This window comes from Rhinopithecus roxellana, chromosome 11, assembly GCF_007565055.1.
Source record: "Rhinopithecus roxellana isolate Shanxi Qingling chromosome 11, ASM756505v1, whole genome shotgun sequence".
In the NCBI taxonomy this organism is placed as follows: Eukaryota; Metazoa; Chordata; class Mammalia; order Primates; family Cercopithecidae; genus Rhinopithecus; species Rhinopithecus roxellana.
The window spans coordinates 125,887,954-125,901,103 of record NC_044559.1 but is presented as its reverse complement, the minus strand read 5'-3'; positions in this window follow the sequence as shown (position 1 = coordinate 125,901,103).

Genomic DNA, 13,150 nt, shown 5'->3' with positions numbered 1-13,150 from the left:
ACAAGTTAAGGACCAAAGTGTTTCAAGTGGATATCAGTAAAGGATCTTTGGAGCCAGGAAAAAAAAAAAAAAAAATTGTTCTCAATGAGATTACATGTGGTAATAATTTTTAATTCTCAAATCTGTTTCTTCTTGAAACTTCTGAGATTCATATCTCAGAAGTTCAACCTTTACTATATGTTTTTACACATTATTTACAGATCATACATCATTGCCCTCTGTTTTCTTTCCCCTTCAAAAGGTGTATCTTTTTACTTCACTACAATGGTAATTTTGTCCTTCATCTTTTCCATCAACTCTTTTAACTTTTCCCTCATATTCTATTTTTGCTGTTATAATACTGAAATATTGATCTGAAAGGTTAAAAAAATTTCTCAGATGTAACATGATTTTATCCTCTTAACATTTTGATATGTCTGAATTGATGCATGTAGTCAGGAAACTTCCCATGCTATTATCAGGTTGGTGCACAAGTAATTGTGGGTTTTGCCGTTACTTTCAAAGGCAAAAACTGCAATTACTGGTGCACCAACCTAATACTAGGAGCCATATATCCACCTGCTCAAGGTGCTAGTTTTCATGTTTACATTCCTCTATAATACAATGTTCACTCATGGCCTTGAATACATTGTGCTTGTGTCTAATTAAATTCAAGTTTCCCTTTCATCAGGTTTGACTTCAAGTTATTTAAATAGACTTTATTTAGGCACTTCCCATTCTCAAGTGTGCCTCAGTCCAGGTTGCTCAGATAGTTGCTCAGATTAAGTCAGTGAGACAGTTGGGGTCACAAATTTAATTCATTAATCCACTAAAGAATCAGCCCAGATAGCCATATTTTCAGTTAATTTCAATTAGCTGCTCATGAAGGGTTGGCCAGTTGAATGGAAGTTGATTCTTGGCACAGCCATCAAGTGGCAATTGGTTTAAAATGTCTTGAGTTCTGAGCCAGCTTGGGGGCTGATATAGTTTGGATATGTGTCCCTGCCCAAATCTTATGGTGATTTGTAATCCCCATTATTGGAGATGACTGGGTGAGAGGTGACTGGGTCATGGGAGTGTATGTCTCATAAATGGTTTAGCATCATCCCCTTGTTGCTGCTCTTGCAATAGTGAGATCTGGTTTAAAAGTGTGTGACACCTCCTCTTACCTTGCTCCTGCTCTGGCCATGTGATGTGCATGCTCCCACTTAGCCTTCTGTTATGATTCTAAGTTTCCTGAGGCCTCCCCAGAAACCACGCAGATGTCAGTATCAGGCTTCCTGTAAAGATTTCAGAACCCTGAGCCAATTTAAATTACCCAGTCTCAGGAATTTGTTTTTTGGTTGTTGTTGTTGTTGTTATTTTGGGGGGGTTGTTCGTTTGTTTTGAGACAGAGTCTCACTCTCTCGCCCAGGCTGGAGTGTAGTGGTGTGATCTCGGCTCACTGCAACCTCCTCCTCCTGTGTTCAAGCAATTCTCCTCCCTCAGCCTCCTGAGTAGCTGGGATTACAGGCGCATGCCACCACACCCAGCTAATTTTTGTATTTTTAGTAGAGACAGGGTTTCACCATGTTTGTCAAGCTGGTCTCGAACTTTTGACCTCGTGATTTGCCCACCTCAGCCTCCCAAAGTGCTGGGATTACAGGTGTGAGCCACTGCACCTGGCCAGTAATTTCTTTATAGCAATGTGAGAATGACCTAATACAGAAAACTGGTACCAAGGAGTGGGGTGTTACTATAAAGGTACCTGAAAATGTGGAAGCAGCTTTGGAACTGGGTAATGGGCAGAGGTTGAAAGAGTCTGGAGAACTTGGAAGAAGACAGGAAGATGAGGGAAAGTTGAGAACTTCTTATAAACTGGTTAAATGATTGTAACCAAAATGCTGATAGGGATATGGAAAGTGAAGTCCAGGCTGATGAGTTCTCAGATGGAAATGAGGAACTTATTGGAAAGTAGAGCAAAAGTCACACATGTTATGCCTTAGCAAAGAGCTTGGCTGGATTGCATCCATGTCCTAGGGACCTATGGAAGTTTGAACTTGAGAGTGATATCATGGAGTATCTGGCAAAAAAAAAAAAAAAAAATCCTAAGCAGCAAAGTGTTTAAGAAGTGGCATGGGCCAGGCATGGTGGCTCACACCAGTAATCCTAGCACTTTGAGAGGCCAAGGCAGGCAGATCACTTGACCCCAGAAGTTCAAGACCAGCCTGGGAAACATGACAAAATCCCATCTCTAAAAATATAAAAAAATAGCTGGCGCGGTGGCATGTAGTCCCAGCTACTTAGGAGGCTGAGATGGGACAATTACCTAAGCCTGGGGAGTTGAGGGTGCAGTGAGCCATGATCATGCCATGGCACTTCAGCCTAGGTGACACAGTGAGACCTTGTCTCAAAAAAAAAAAAAAAAAAAAAAAAAAAAACCTGGTGTGACTGCTTCTAACAGCCTATGCTCGGATGTGGAAGCAAAGAAATAAGTTGGAACTTCTATTTAAAAGGTAACCAGAACATAAAAGTTGGGAAAATTTGCATCCTGCAGCCTGGCCATCTGGTAGGAAAAAAAAAAAGGCCTATCTTCAGAAGAATTCAAGTGGGCTGCTGAGTAACCACATGCTAGAGAAATTTGTATAACTAAAAAGGAGGCAAGTGCTGATATCCCAGACAATAAAAAGGCTTGAAGGCATTTTAGAGATCTCAGAGGCAGCCCATCCAAACACAGGATCAGAGGCCCAGGAAGGAATGGTTTTGAGGGCCAGGCCCAGGCCTGCACTGCCCTGCACATTCTCAGGACACTGCTCCCTGCCTCTTGGCAACTCCATATCCAGCTGTGGCTTAAAGGGTCCCATGTGTAGCTGTGGCTGCTGCTCTGACAAGTGTAAGTCATAAGCCTTGGTGGCTTCCACATGGTGTTAAGTCTGCTGGTATACAGAATGCAAGAGTGAATGAGGCTAGGCACCATCTACCTAGATTTCAGAGGATGTATGGAAAAGCTTGAGTGTCCAGGCAGAAGCCTGCTGTATGGGTGGAGCCCTCACAGAGACCCTCTACTAGGGTGGTGTAGAGGAAAAACGTGGGGTTGGAGCCGCCACACAGAGTCCATACTGGGGCATTTGCTAGTGGAGCCACCATCCTCCAGACCCCAGAATGGTAGATCTATTGGCAGTTTGCACCCTGCACATGGAAAAACTGCAAGCACTAAACTCCAGTCCATGAGCTTTGGGAGCTGAACGTTGCAAAGCCACAGAGGCAGAGCTGCCCAACACTTTGGGAGCCCATTGCTTGCACCAATGCCCTGGATGTGGGACATGGAGTCAAAGGAGATTATTATGGAGCTTTAAGATTTAATGATTGCATTGCTGAGTTTTGAATATGCATGGAGCCTGTAACCCCTTTCTTTGTGCCTATTTATCCCTTTTGGAATGGGGTTTGTTACCAAATGCTTGTACTCCCATTGTATTTTGGAAGTAATTCTAAACTTGTTTTTTATTTTACAGGTGGAAGAAATTTACCTTGTCTCAGATGAGACTTTGGACTTCGGACTTTTGAGATAATGCTTGAATGGGCTAAGACTTTGGGAGACTGTTGGGAAGGCATAACTGTATTCTGAAATGTGAGAAGGACATGAGATTTGGGAGTGGCAAGGGGTGGAATAATATAGTTTGGATATGTGTCCCTTCCCAAATCTTATGTTAAATTGTCATCCCCAGTATTGGAGGTGGGACCTGGTGCGAAGTGATTGGCTCATGGGGGTAGTTTTCTCATGAATGGTTTAGCCCCATTCCCTTGGTGCTGTCCTTGCAAAAGTGAGTTCTCATGAGATCCAGTTGCATAAACGTGTGGGGCATCTTGCTCTCACTCTCTCTTGCTTCTTCTCCTGCCATGTGGGATGCCTACTTCCCCTTCACATCACCATGATTGGAAGATTCTAGAAATCTCCCAAGAAGCACAGGCCACTATGCTTCCTCTACAGCCTGCAGAACCATAAGCCAATTAAACCTCTTTTCTTTATGAATTACCCAGTCTCAAATATTTCTTTATATCAATGCAAGGATGGACTAATACGGGACCAAGCAGACCATGGTCCCTTAGGATGGTCAACTGATTTATATTGCAAGGTGAGATCAGGGATTAAAACCTAGAGGTTGAAGGATTCGTTTTTTATTATTGCTTCAGCTCTTCTTTTGACTTAGCCACCTCTTCCAGGGCATCAGCCTTCCTGAAGAAACTTTGGGGTAAGAGCAGTTGAGAAAGCAAGTGAAAATAGCTTTCAGGTTTCAGGGTATTATTTCAAGGTCTCAGGTCTTCAGAGACCTCAGTCTGCAGAAAACCAATTACCTTCTTTTGCCAGATCCATCACTCATCAGTGCTGTGATTCTGGGCAGACCACTTCAAATCTCTCCATTTCACTTTCCTGAACTCTCAAATATGGGTTGTAGCCCTCCCTTTGCCCATTCCTCCTGGCTAGTGTAAGCATCACAAGAAATAACAGATATTCTCCATGAGCTGTAAAGCATCATACCCATGGAAAGAAAGAAGAAAATTCCACCATCCACTCCCCTGGAGCCATCCATGTTTCTTCTCTGTATTCAACCACTACCAAGGTTCTGGTGTATTCTTCTAGACATATAATGATTGAACACTTTAGGGCACTTATGGATTGCCAGTCTTCTAAAGGCTTTACCTCCATTTCACCATTTTTAGCCCTATAACATAACATAGGCCATATTAACATTTCAATACCACAGAACAGGGAACTGAGAAACAGAGAGGTCTCTATAACTTTCTCAGGTTTGTGCATCTTCTAAGTAGGACTTGAACCCACACCTTTATGCACCAGGCCCAGTGCTCTTGTTCACTCCAATATTTCTATATTGTCTCATCTCAATACAGGTGTTTGCCTACACCGTCAGTCTGTTGGTTATGAGTGCAACCCGCACTGCAGGTTCTTGTTAAAATCCAACTGAGATTCAGGGGTTTTGCTACGCAGATGGTGAATAATGGGTCAAACATTTAAGCTGTAAATAAACAATTACTCATTTCTCTGTGACCTCTGGCAGGAATTTGTCAAAAGCTGTCTTTTTCATTGTACACTTCCCAGCATCTTGCCTCTAGGATATGACAGTAGATCTTGAGGGATCAAGACAATCTACTGTCCACACCAAGCTGAGGAAGAGAATAATCCACCACTGGCCTCATAACTGGGTGCACCCTGGAAAGCAGTCAACTGAAAGTACTGTGGAAATTAAATTGTTAAGTTCATTCAAGCATAACAATTCTAGATTATTCAGTATCCCATATTTCAGACAACTCTAAAATTGCTATGCTGTATTCTTTATTTCATGTGTGCAAATTTATTAAGTCAATCACTAGCGCTACAACTACAGAAGATACATTTACAACTTCAAAATTGTTTAATACCATAGAATATCTCAATGTAATATTTAGATATTTAGCTGCTTGTTAAACATTAGCTAAAATGAAATGCTTCCTGAACAATGCTGCCATATTTTTTAAATTAATGGACATTATGTGAAACTGTTTTGAATTAACACAAAAACTGAAGTAGTAGCACAGAAAGTTCTCATATACCCTTCCCCCAGCCATTCACAGACTACTCAGGGTTGCCATGGTTATGCTGGCCCTACAGGAGAGTAACAAACTGTAGGTGGTCTTCTTATCAGGAGAAAGTTACTGAAATCAGTCTGTTGTTCAATCAAAGCTGCAGTTACGGCTTGTGGAACAGAGGTTGGAGGTTAGTCAGTATCTGGTGGTGAGCTACAATTATTTGAATATTGCTTATCCTGAGGTCAGGGCTTGTTTAGCTACTAGAGAAAAATTAACTTGTGGCAGTTAGAACACAGTTTATTCTTTAAGTTTAGGGTGCATGACTTAACCCTTGCCTGTTGTGGCCTTTAGTCCTGTTTATAATTTGGTATCTTATTGCCACAAAGAGTCCATTATGTCAGTCTTTTTTTTTTTTTTTTTTTTTTTTTTTTTTGAGATGGAGTCTCGCTCTGTCACCCAGGCTGGAGTGCATGATCTTGGCTCACTGCAAGCTCTGCTTCCGGGTTCACGCCATTCTCCTGCCTCAGCCTCCCAAGTAGCTAGGACTGCCCAGCTAATTTTTTGTATTTTAGTAGAGATGGGGTTTCACCATGTTAGCCAGGATGGTCTCGATCTCCTGACCTCATGATCCGCCCTCCTCAGCCTCCCAAAGTGCTGGAATTACAGGTGTGAGCCACCACACCCAGCTATGTCAGTCTTATTATCTCAATTTTCACACTAATGCTGGGCAGTTCTGTCTAAACCGTAAACATGAGGGGATACAAGTAGATGTCCCCAGAAACTCAGTTTTAAAGTTTTTCTAGGGTCTCTTTGACCAAGGTAGGGCCTGTTCAGTCAGTGAGGGGTTAGAATTTTATTTTTAGTTTACAATTCCCACAAAGGCAAAGGCTGCTGATAAACATCTGCTCTTGTGTTTCAAAGCAACACACACACTTTTTTTCTTTTTTTAGATGGAGTAAAAAGACAGGGCACCCAGAAAAGTCATGCAACATGGTGGTCCTACCACTACCTAGAGCCTCTCCTCCTCATTAAAGTGGCCTGTGGAGGGCTTAGCCCAGCAGGCTTAGAGCTTCTATAGAATGGGTATCTGCTCCCTGGGAGGATGTTCTAGGACATCCCTCATTTGCCTGCAGCAATTTTGGGGGTTGTTTTCAAAGCGCAAGTGTGGTCCCAGCTAAGAACAGCCTCATCAGCACTCTCCTCAGATGTGTCGGTCTCCTTGATGGGCCAAAAGAAAGTGAGAAGCCACTGAGAACATATATACTTACTTGCCTTCCCTTTTTTATGCTACCCATTCCACCATCACATTTCCTCTTCCTCTTTTTCTCCATCCTTCATACCCTCTATATCTTCTCCGAGATGGAGGACAAGAAGTCAGCAAGTTTGTGCCTCAGTGAGTTATTTCAAGGTACACACCACTCTCCCCTGAGGCTGATGAGATCTGCAATCATATTTTAAAAGCACTCTGAGGATTATATTATGCTGTGCACTTCACATAGGTCTGTTTTTTCTCTTGATGACTTTAGAAACTCAGAAGGGGTACAGTGGTTAAGTCAAAAATTAAAGTTCCCCAAAACTAGCACAGAGGATACCTGTGGAAAAGAGAAGACCTTTTCCTGCCATATTTATCTTTCAAGTTGATTTAGATTCACAATGGCACAGTCCTTAATTCAAAGGGGAAGCTGGTGCTGAGGGAAATGCCTCTAAATTACAGTTTATAATGGAAACTGTCAGTTGGTAAGAGATGCCCACCTAATACCACCTCTACCAAAGGTATTGTATGTCTCCCATAATATACATTGTCAGATTTTTATCTCTAGATTTGATTGGAAAAGAAATAAACCAGGAAAGCAAAATTTCTGTATAAGAAAGAAGCATGGTCTTACATTGACAAAGTCTTCTTTATTTGGAGATGACTTGTCCAAAAGTTTCTGCAAAAGCTGGGAGGACACAGAGTGACTGTCAGTGCCCTAGAGGTTGGTGATTATGGATCACTCAGGAACTGTGCTTAATATGGTGCATGGAGGTGGTGGGTTCACATGCATGGACTGAGTTGATGTAGGGCCATCCTGCTGGGTGGAGGAAGGATGGGAAATAGGAGGAGCAGGAAAGAAATGAGAAACCACCAGGAGCCAGGAAGGAGGACAGTTTTCCCCTAGAAGCATCAGAGGAAACCTGGCCCTGCCTATGGATTTTGCGCTACTAGCTCTGAGAACTAAGACATTTCTGTTGTTTTAACTCACCCAATTTGTGGCCCATGTGATTTCAGGCGTAGGAAGCTGATAAACCAAGACAAATCAATAAACCCATATTTTGAATTTGCATGCATTTGTTTCATATATACCCCTAATATTTCCACAATTATTATTTTTCTGTTTATCTTTCTGTATTTTATATACCATTAGTGTCATTTTAGGTTAATTTAAATAATTTCTCTGGTTGTGAAGACAATGTACGTATGTAATAACTTCATAATAATATATATAGATAGATTTTTTTTTTTTAGATGGAGTCTCACTGTGTAGCCCAAGCTGGAGTGCAGTGGCACAATCTCAGCTCACTGCAACAGCTGCCTCCAGGGCTCAAGTGATTCTCATGCCTCAGCCTCCCCAGTAGCTGGGACTACAGGCACACACCACCACGCCTGGCTAATTTTGTTTTTATTTTTTTATTTTTTTTTGAGACGAAGTCTCACTCTTGTCCCCCAGGCTGGAGTGCAATGGCATAATCTCAGCTCAAGCAACCTCTGCCTCTGGGTTCAAGCGATACTCCTGCCTCAGCCTTCTGAGTAGCTGGGATTACAGGCACCTGCCACCATGCCTGGCTAATTTCTGTATTTTTAGTAGAGACAGGGTTTCACCATGTTGGTCAGGCTGGTCTTGAACTCCTGACCTCAGGTGATCCACCTGCCTCAGCCTCCCAATAATTTTTCGTATTTTAGTAGATACAGGGTTTCACCATGTTTCCCAGGGTGGTCTCGAACTTCTGAGCTCAGGCGATCTGCCCGCCTCGGCCTCCCAAAGTGCTGGGATTACAGGTGTGAGCTACTGAGCCCAGCCACAATATTATTTTTATCATAGGTACTAATACATATTGAGTTTTAGCTAATTCTAATTGCTTATTAATATCAATAAAAATGTGCAGATCATCTTGTTATTGAAGCTCTGTGGATCTGTGAGCTCAGGGAGATGCCTCCGTGTGCAGTGGGAAGCCTCAGGTGCAGCATGACTGGCATCTCCTGCTCAAGATAAGAGTGCAGGCAGGGAGCTTGCTGGGCATGTTTGCAGGAAGGAGACTAGACTGAGGCATGAGAAACAGTCTGTCACCAATACCCACCAGTGCTTTCACGCCTGAGTCAGACCAGAGCTTTTCAGATGTTACCGTGTGCACAAGTCATCTGAGATCGTGTAAAGTGCGAATTCTGATTCCATGGGTCTGGAATAGGACCTGGCTTTGCATTTCTAAAGGGTCCTTTCCCCCAAACTTTCCCATAAATATTTTAATATCCTCAAATTCATAAGAATAGTGGAAAACAAGAAGGAAAGCCATAACCAGACAGAAACCAAAGAGTAATCTCTTGCAGAGAGAACTAAAGACTTTTGACTTAAACATTTCCTAGTCCAGGGCCAGGAACCGTGGCTCACACCTATAATACCAGCACTCTGGGAGGCCGAGGTGGCTGGATAACCTGAGGTTAGGAGTTTGAGACCAGCCTGACCAACAAGGTGAAAACCTGTCTCTACCAAAAATACAAAAATTAGCCACCTGTGGTGGCAGGGGCCTGTAGTCCCAGCTACTCAGGAGGCTGAGACAGGAGAATTGCTTGAACCTGGGAGGCGGAGATTGCAGTGACCTGAGATCATGCCATTGCACTCTAGCCTGGGAGACAGGGCAAGACTCCATCTCCAAATAAGTAAATAAAATAAAAACATTGCCAGTCCAGGCAGGAAGATGGCTAGAGAGGAGAGTTGAGATGGTGACAGAGGTGTCACTTTAAGAAACAAACCAGAAATGAAAGTAAACACACCCCAAATCTTTTTTTTTTTTTTTTTTTAGTGTTTATGTCTTTATTTATTTATTTTTTTAAATTATACTTTAAGTTCTAGGGTACATGTGCATAACGTGCAGGTTTGTTACATATGTATACTTGTGCCATGTTGGTGTGCTGCACCCATCAACTCGTCAGCACCCATCAACTCGTCAGCACCCATCAACTCATCATTTACATCAGGTATAACTCCCAATGCCATCCCTCCCCCTTACCCCCTCCCCGTGATAGGCCCCGGTGTGTAATGTTCCCCTTCCCGAGTCCAAGTGATCTCATTGTTCAGTTCCCACCTATGAGTGAGAACATGCGGTGTTTGGTTTTCTGTTCTTGCGATAGTTTGCTCAGAATGATTGTTTCCAGCTGCATCCATGTCCCTACAAAGGACTCAAACTCATCCTTTTTTATGGCTGCATAGTATTCCATGGTGTATATGTGCCACATTTTCTTAATCCAGTCTATTACTGATGGACATTTGGGTTGATTCCAAGTCTTTGCTATTGTGAATAGTGCCACAATAAACATACGAACACACCCCAAATCTTGACCTCCCCTCTGACTCCTGTTCAATCTCCCCACTGGCGCCTCCTCCAGTCTTTGATAAAGTGTGGAACACCCTCACCCTCTCCCATTCCTCATCTCTGATTCACAATTTCCTGTCTTGATTCTCCAGTCTCTCTTTCTTTCCTACCATCTCCTTCTCCCCTGTGACCTCCTCACTAAGTCAGCAAGTTCTCTATGTCCAAAAAACCATGGGAAGTTTTTCAGATCTTGGAAGCTGTCACTTGCATCCCCTTCCTTTAGTGAATCTCTCCAATCCCCTACTTCAGAAAAAGCCCCCCAAGGCTTCTGATTCTCCAGTACTTTCTCCTTCCACTCCCGGGGTTCTCCTCACTTGACAGAGAATTCAGTGGATCTACCAATCTGGTGAATTTGTCCTCTCCAGCACTCACCAGACTGCTCACTATGTGCGCTGATCTCTTGAGCAATCAAGTGGGGAGAGAGAAACCTGGCTTCATGAGTACCCTGGGAAGTGGATTCAGGGCTGAATCGCCCCTGCTTGTAGATAATGTATGCTTATTTCAGGTGCGATTTGTATATGAGATAACCCTTCCCTTAAGAACTCTTTATAAAGTGAGAATTGTGCACCCTGTTCCCACTGAGGAGGCCTACATAGAAACTAAAGACTGAGACATCAGGAGCTGCCCTGAGAAAGAACCTCGCTCTGTCATTGGGCAGGGAGTGGGCAGGGGTCCTGGCCTAGGTGGAAGCAGGAGCCTCTGTGAAAACCACCCCTCCTCTAGTCACAGAAAGTATAGCCTGTGGGCCTGCCCTGAGGGGACCCGTAGGGCTCTCAGCTGGGGAAATGGGGAAACAGATACTGATCCTGGCCTCCACTCAGGACTCATTGGGCTAGCAGCTGAGTCCTCCCTGGGCCTCTGCAGAGCCTCAAGCCAGGCTAAGAACAGGCGCACACCTCCCAGAAATGACACCCCGTCACAGGGCAGCAGGAAAGACCCAGCAAGGGTTTGGTTGGCCAAGGGTTTGCATGAAGGGCCCGTTTCTCCAGGGTCTGGAGGGTGGATAAGAGGCCTGCAGCAAGGCTGCCTCATAGAGCACTGGGGTATCTGGACTGTGGCATATATCCTACTCCTTCTCTTCATCCTCCTCCTTCATGGCACAGGTCAAGATGGCCCTCAGCATCCTGATCTCACATTCATGACAGAACTGTCCTCTCTTCTCCTTCCTCTAGGATGTAATGAGTTTGTTTTCAGGGTCTCTCTCCCAGACTGGGAGCCTCAGACGAGCTCACCTGCAAGCTGAGCAGTAAGCGTAGCACCTATAGCACTGCATGGTAGCATGGTCAGGGAAGCCCCTTGGTGTGTGATGTGTCTTAACAGTGATGGAAACCACAGCAAGGGAGGGGATCCCTGATCACTTCTCAGGCTCCAGGTCTGAGGCTGACCACTCCTTAACTATCTCTAACATCCAGTCCCAGGACAAAGTCGACTGTATCTGTGGTATAGCTCACAGCACTGCAATGCCATGTGAGTGAAGCACAGTGACCCAGATGAATGGAGATGTGGGACAAAAACTGTATTCTCCACTATGAAGGCTGCCACACAGCTCTCAGAAAATGTCTGGTGTCATAAATTCCAGGAAATATTGGCAGGTTTTTTGTTGTTCCTGTTGTTTCCTTTTTAATTTTACAAGAAGTGACATAGATGTATCCTGATTCCTGCCAAGAGTTACCTGGGGATTAGTTTGCTACACAGATCTTCAGTAATGCTGCAAATATTACAACAGATCTTGACACCCCTGCTGGTCATTGTCCCTGCAAGGGGGATGCAAGTCCATCCACTCTCCTCTTCAGATATAAACACTGGGACTCAGCTACATGCCTCCTTCCTACCACATTAAGGTTCAGCCTAATGACCACCCTTCAGAGATAACATCTTTAATTTCTTTGACAATTTAAAAAATAAGTTCTATTTCTATCTTAGATTCAGGGGGTACATGTGCAGTTTTGTTACGTGGGTATACTGTGCGATGTGAGGTTTGGGGAACGATTGATTCTGTTACTCATGTAGTGAGCATAGAGTGCAACAGGTAGTTTTTCAACTCTTGCCCTATATATGTTTAATCCACAAAGTCCAAATTTGGTTTTCACATTTTGAAACTAAATGTTTCATTCATGTCCCCTTTTTCAACTAGTTTCTGAATTGTTTGTGTGTAATGGTATGAATGGCATGAGATTCAGTTTTTGGTGCTGATCTCTAGATGAAGGCTTATTACCTTTTCTAATCTGTGTAATGCCCTGCAACCAGTTAATCATGGAGTGTGTTTCCAAACAGTACAAACACAGAGTGAACCCTGGGACCCAACACCTTCAACCTGGTATCAATAGAAGGCCTGTATCTGCATCACAGATATGAATCCACAACAAATCCTTCCCATGGCTTTGACCCATTTCTCTATACCAGACTGTCTCCTAAGAGAATTTCAACAAAGAATTGTTTTGATCCCGAGTCAAAAGGATGCCCTTCAAGCATTGTTTAAGCAGAACTCCTACCCTGGAATACCAACTAGAGAACAACTGGCCAAAGAAATTGGCAGTCTGGAGTCTAGGATACAGGTGGGCTTGTATTTCCATTTCATTTCCTTGGGGTCAAAGAAAAAAGAGAAGCTGGGCTAAGCAGTTTCCTATCATACCATGTTAAGAATGAACTGAAAGTAAGACCCCTATCTCTGCCTTTTACCAATCATGGAACATGTGGTCTGGTGTATTCATTGACGGGGGAAGGAAGTGAAATTGGGCCTTTATCCTGGTAGAAGAAAATTTAATCATATTTGCATGCTCTAGAGAATATAGGTAATAGGATCATCATGATCATGATAGGTTGTCATTGATACCTGGAACCAGTATTACAGAATGCTCAGAATGTTTGTTTTTTAATAGGTCATATTGAGGACAGTGAGGTCAGGGCTGCCATAAAGTCCTGTTTCTCATCCCATGGTTTTCGTTTCTTATCTAATGTTTTGTTTTGAGACAGAGTCTCACTC